Here is a 6,553-nt window from a genome sequence, read left to right on the forward strand (position 1 = left end):
TGCTGGTCATGGGTCCTGGATTCTGGTTCCGAGGTCGGGTCACTAGTGGGTCATACCGCAGGAACGCGATGTCTCCCCTCGCCCTGGCCTCCCTTAACATCGGCATCAACTCCCTTCTTCTCTTCCTCACAGACTCGGTGTAATCTTCATTTATATAAATATTAGATCCTTTAAGCTTCTTTGCTTGTTGCAGTATGTGTGCCTTATCCTTCTCTTTCATCAACTTTACCATCACCGCCCTCGGTCCCCGATCAGAAGGTTTCCCGACTCTGTGAGCCCGCTCCATCTCAATTTTCTTGATGGATTTGCAGTTTATCCTTTAATATTTCCTTCACCTTACATTCCGCTTCCGTCCAGCTTTCTCCAGCTGACTCCTTGATTCCCTCAAAGATCAGGTTTTTTCGCTTGGACTGTACTTCCAAATGCTCCATTTTATTCGTTATGGCTATTAGACTCTCACAAGTTTTGTACACATCATCCCTTGTTTCCTTGGTTTGTATTTTCTGTTCACCCATGGCTGCTTTAATCACATCCACATCTCACTGGGTAAACTGCAAACTGCAAGTTTTTATCTCCTGTATTTCTCTGGTTGTGTTTTCGCTTCCATCCTCTTGAACTGGCAAAAATGGCTGCCTCTACCTCTGGGCAAGGTATAATCACATCAAAGGCACGCAGCCGAGAGTGGTGCTGATCTATTTTTGAATAAACCTATTATGGCGTCAATGATCTATGTTTCATTAGGAGTGTGAAGCAATTCTTAATAGTTATTAAGACTAGATTAGGATTTTTTTGACAGTTTAAAGTTGTATCTATTCAATATTTTTCAAATAAATAAAGGATTATATAATTATTCAATTTCAAAGTGATAATATGTAAGTTGGTGTGTAAAAAAATCAATTATTGTAGGTTTAGGAGGAAATGTTTGATTTTAACATTCCTATCTGCTGTCTTGATGACCCATTGGCCAAAGACTTTAAATATTATTGACTCTTTTAACCTCACTCAGTCGGTGCATGGCCCTACACATGAGCTCGGACATATACTGGACCTTGGGATCTCTCATGGACTGCCTGTTTTCATTAGCGAAATATGTGACTCTCAGTTTTCGAATCACTTGCCTGTTTTATTCAGTGTTGCTGCTCTGTCACTGGTAGACAAACCTTTTTTTCCTGCTGCTTTTAGACATACTGTCACTTCCTCTACAGCAGAAGAGTTTTCTATTCATTTTAAAAACTCTGGTTTGTATTTGGTGGATGATGTCTCCTCTCACACAAATTCTGAGGAACTATTAAGATTATTAACGACTACTTGCCAGGACATATTGGATTTCATCGCTCCTCTTCGATGTAGACCAGCCAAGATGCAAGCAATGTCTTGGCTAAACGACTCTACTTGGGCACTGATAGCCAAGTGTGGCTAATTTCTGCTGAGGTTTCCTGTGGTGTCCCCCACACTGTTGTCGGCAAGCTGAACGCAAATGGAAGAAAGATAAACTTCACGTTTCTCTCCGCCATTTCTGGGATTGTCTCTCTGACTATCAGAAGGCTGTAAAATCTGCCAAATCGAACTATCTGTCCAACATTGTGGCCAATAATCGTAAAAAACCTCAGGTCTTGTTCAGTACAATTAATTCTGTTATCAACCAGTGTAACCTTGCTTCTCATCCTGATGCATCAGTAGCAGTATGTGAGGGTTTTCTTCAATATTTTACTTATCACTAGCATTAGGCAATCCTCCAGTTCTACTAATCCTGACCCATCTGATATTCCTCTGCAGTCTGCTGTCTTTGATCAGTTTGAGCCTGTATCTTTGCCTATGCTATCTGAACTGGTTCACCACATGAAAGCATCTCACTGTTCTTTGGATTGTTTGCCAACTATATTGTTTAAGGGTGTTTTTGACTCTGTTGGGCCTAGCTTTATGGCTCTAATTAATTTATGTCTAAGTACAGGTTCAGTGCCAGAGGCTTTAAAAAAAGTGATTGTCCAGCCTCTTCTCAAAAAGCCAAATCTTGACCCTTTAGTGTTCTCTGATTTTAGACCAGTGTCTAAATTATCTTTTATGTCTAAGGTTCTGGAGAAGATTGGTTTTATCCAACTCTCAGTCTTTTTTGACAGATAATGGCACTGAGGAACAATTTCAATCTGGTTTTAAATCAAAACATAGTCTGCATTATTAAAAATCAGTAATGATATCCTGTTGGCTAGGGACGCCAGGGTTTCGGTTTTATTAGTGCTTTTAGATCTCACTGCTGCCTTTGATACAGTGGATCATGAAATCCTCTCATCTCACTTGGAGCAGTGTGTAGGAATTCAAGGTACAGTTCTTAACTGGTTCAGATCTTATCTCAGCAATAGAAGTTTTACTGTTAATATTGGTACCTGTTCATCCTCTTCAACAATCATTTCCTGTGGTGTCCCCCAGGGATCTGTGCTTGGTCCTATTATGCTTCTAATGGAAGCATAATGTACATGCTTCCATTAGAATCTGTCTTAAGGAAATATGGCCTTTCTTCTCACTGTTATGTAGACGACATTCAGATATACAGTACTTACCACTGAAGGCAATGACAGGGATGTCATTACAGCCATTGTTTGACTGTTTGACAGACTTGAAATCATGGCTGGCACTTAGCTTTTTAAATCTTAACGAAAATAAATCTGAGTGTGTGCTTTTTGGAGACTTGGCAAACTTAACTTCTTTTGACCAGGGTCTGGGCCCCCTGCCTTGTCATCTGAAGTCGACTGTAAAAAACCTAGGGGTGATGTTTGATGGTGACTTAAGATTTGATAAACAAATTAACTCAGTTGTGAAATCTAGCTTCTTCCACTTCAGGTTATTAAGTCAAGTCATTCCTTTCTTTTAATAATTCTGAGATTGCAATCCATGCTTTTATCACTTCTAGACTTGACTATTGCAATGCTCTATACCTACGTGTTTACCAGTCCTCCCTCACTCGTCTTCAGATGGTTCAAAACATTGCTGCTCATCTTCTGACAAGTACCAGAAAATTTGAGCATATAATCCCGGCTCTGGCTTCTCTCCACTGGTTTCCAGTCCGTTTTAGAATTGATTTTAAACTGTTGATTTTTGTTTTTAAGGCTCTTAATGGTTTGGGACCATCTTATCCCATTGAGTTAGTGCATTGGCACAAACTTACAAGGTCCCTCAGATCTTCAAGCCAGTTTCTTTAAAAGGTTCCTAGGGCCAAATATAAACGCTGGGGTGACCGTGCTTTTACTGTTGCAGCCCCTAAATTGTGGAATAATTTACCTTTTAATGTTAGGTCAGCTACTGACCTCAGTACTTTTAAATCCTTGCTTAAAACATACTTATTTGGCTTATAATACACAGTAGGGCCTGATGCGTTCCCTTTAATCCAATTTATTGAATGTGTGTCATCTGTGTGTCTGAGTTATTGTTTTATTTTTGCACTGAACCTATTTATTTTAGTTATTTAAAGTACTTTGGTCAGCTGGATGTTGTTTTTAAAGTGCTATATAAATAAATTTGATTTGATTTGATTTGATTTGAGCAAAGGCTGAAAAGAAATTTGCTGCTTGTTTTAAGAAAACTATCTCTGAGGCTGAGAAATGAAGCCCATGTGGAAGTGCCAAAACCTGCAGTTCCTCTAACGGCCACTTGAGGCTCCAAAAGGGAGTCATAAGCCTATAAATTGCCAAACTTGACAGCAGAACTAAACATGTTTACAGCCTGGTACAAAAAATGGATTTGGTCTCGATAGGTAATTTCCCCTTCCATGACAACTGTACAGACAATGAATTTTATGACTCGCATGTATAAATTATACTGAGGTAGGTAGGTAGGTAGGTAGAATTTTATTGACCCCACAATGGGGAAATTCCAGTGTTCCAGCAGCAGTAAGGGACAAAAACAACAGAGAGCAAGCAACAAGACACCATAAGAACAGATACCACACACCAATCTTGATAGACAAATTCAGAAAGCACCGAAAGAGAAAAAAACAAATAAACAAAAGAGGACATAGCTACTGGAAGTCGCTGCCACTCCGTGTAGCGCGTCTTGAAAAACAAATCAAGAGTACATAAAAAACAAGACAGTACGAGCATTTCAGGGAAATTAGGAACAGATATCGCTCTCACTCAAATCACAGACAGGGCAGTCTGTGGTCAAAGGGCGAGGGGTGGAAGTGTACGCATTCCTAGCATTAGCATGCGGTATGGCCCAGAGTTTTATTGTTCTTTGTGTAGGAGGGTGGTGAAGAACCATCACCACAGACCGCAGATCCTGGAGGCCCGGTGAAGCACGTGCAGGACCTCTCCTTCTGTACCCCCGCTGCAACTCCACCAGCTGGTCCATCTTGTTGGGAGGGGAGCGGCTCGTACTTCCGTTTCCTCCCCCAGCACCTCACTCCAGCTCCTCTCCCAGCACTTCGCTCCAGTTCTGCAGACTCGCCCCTCTTGTCGCATCCCCGTGGGAATTCCCGGCAACTCACCACAAGGACGCCGACTGTCGGCAAGCAGAGCAAACAGTTGGGGCCGCGACACAAGGGTCCCCCCAAGGCAGACTCGAAATCTTGTAAAAAAAGGACAAACACGATGCAAACGCAATAAAACTTGTATCCCTGGTAGCCCAACTCCACAAACGTTTACGGAAAAGAGACATAGCAAAAAAAGCAAACACAGAAGCCCAAGGAAACACGAAAATAAACACAAAAGAGGCAGAACTGTTGCAGCTCGCTGCTGCTCTGCACGCAGCAGCGCGCTGCTGCTCTGCACGCAGCGGTCAAATGTATGCATAATTAAGGGCGTGGCTGCTTTGAGTGAAGGTCCCAACCTAGGTGGCTGGCCACTAGCTGTCTAGCGAGCTCCACTTATGCTCCACTTCTTTGTCCTTTTTAGGATTCACCATAGCAGGTGGGGTGAAGTGCTCCCAAAATGGAGACAGCCAGACTTGAGCTTCAAAAAACCAATGGGTGATGTGACGGTGGGTTTGTCCATCTTTTGTATACAGTCAGTGCTTTAACGTTGGCAATATGCCTTAGCATAAAGCTGGCAGCCATATAGAATTCCTCTAACTGACAGTCTCTTGTTGGGCAGGATGCTGTGGGCTGAGCAGACCCACTCTGCAGGAAAAATGTATACGCTCTGATAGCAGCAGCTCTTAATACATACACTCTTACTCTCCAACAAAACATTTTCACTGCTGCAGGAAGCCTTAGGATTGTGTGAACATATGATTAAACAGCAGTTTTACTGTGTCAAACAGTCATTTACAGCACTGAGATAATCTTCATGATCCAAGCACTTCATAAATATGGACTATAAATAAGCCAGTAGCTTACTGAACAGCCCCAGTTCACAACTGCATTAGGTGGTGGCTCATACTCATGTACTTTATTCACTGTCTATGTTTTTGTAACCTGGGGTTCAAATTTACTGGCAATGCTTTTGGTGCAAGGGAACCAAATGTCACTAATGTCACTTATACCTAGTAAAAACCTCCAGGTTTCACTCGTGCCGGTGAAACCATTCTTACATGGAAATGTTTACAGTGGAGAAGCATAACAAGATTCATACTCATAAAAAAAGCACTAGTATTTCACCTATCGATACCACCCAGACAGTGACTAAGGAGAGGTGACAAAGTGAAGCTTAACTCAAGAAAATCAACAGGCATCTCACAAGAGATTCAAGTACACTAAATGTCTCATGGGAATTACGAAGCCTGACTGTTCATAACAACACACAGACGAAGCAGACTCTCACTGTCCAACAACTGTAATCCCCGGGATGCTACACAAAGACCTAAACGCTGTGTCAAGAGAGCAATTGACTCAAAACAAAGTGTTATTGTTTAGCATTTTAACAGTTTTTCAGGTCAGCTAACATGCAGTGAAATTACACATGCAGACTTCTGTGCATGCAGCATGGTTTTGGCAACATAGTTCCTGACTATTAATCTCTGCACACCTGCAGGAGCTTGTGCCTGCCTTGAGGTTTATTTGCAGTGTTCTGTGACCTATGTGTGTGTGGGTGTATTTGTGTGTCTGAAATCCACACATCAGCCACCATCATCACTGTCTGCACATTCAGAGCTTCCTATAAAATCAGAAACGGAAACAGCTAAAGTGTGTGTGGGTTAAGGTTTAAGTCTTCTCCCCATGAGACCAAAACAGAGCCAGTTCTTCAGTTCTTCCTCTGCTTTTTCAGACAAATTAGCACCAACAGCCCATGAGGCTCTCTGTGGGAGTGGTCTAGGAAGCTTAAGGAAATGTTCCTGACAATAGAGACCAGTAAAAATAGTGATGTAAGTGACAAAATGCCAGTGACCTTAAAACATTTTCATCATGCTGTTAGTCAGCAAAAGCAGGCACTGACACCATGGCCTAGTTTCAGTGTTCCACCTGCATCAGTAACTCTCAGCCGTAAACCATATAATGAATGGGACTGTACTTAGTAAAATCACATTAACTACACACAGGCATTTTTGTGGACATGAAAGTGTCAGGACAATATTTCATACTGTATATATTTTCACGAGCTGGACTGTTTATAAATGAAACAATGCT

The 6,553-nt window shown here is 41.8% G+C and overlaps 1 protein-coding gene across 6 annotated transcripts in view; it reads right to left on the minus strand.

Annotated features, from left to right (window-relative positions):
• The window catches only part of dgkg (diacylglycerol kinase, gamma), a 111,015-nt gene that overhangs the window by 86,858 nt on the left and 17,604 nt on the right, over positions 1 to 6,553 (minus strand). The gene's annotated exons all lie outside the window — the stretch shown is intronic.

This window comes from Monopterus albus, unplaced genomic scaffold, assembly GCF_001952655.1.
Source record: "Monopterus albus unplaced genomic scaffold, M_albus_1.0 scaffold266.1, whole genome shotgun sequence".
Lineage (NCBI taxonomy): Eukaryota > Metazoa > Chordata > Actinopteri > Synbranchiformes > Synbranchidae > Monopterus > Monopterus albus.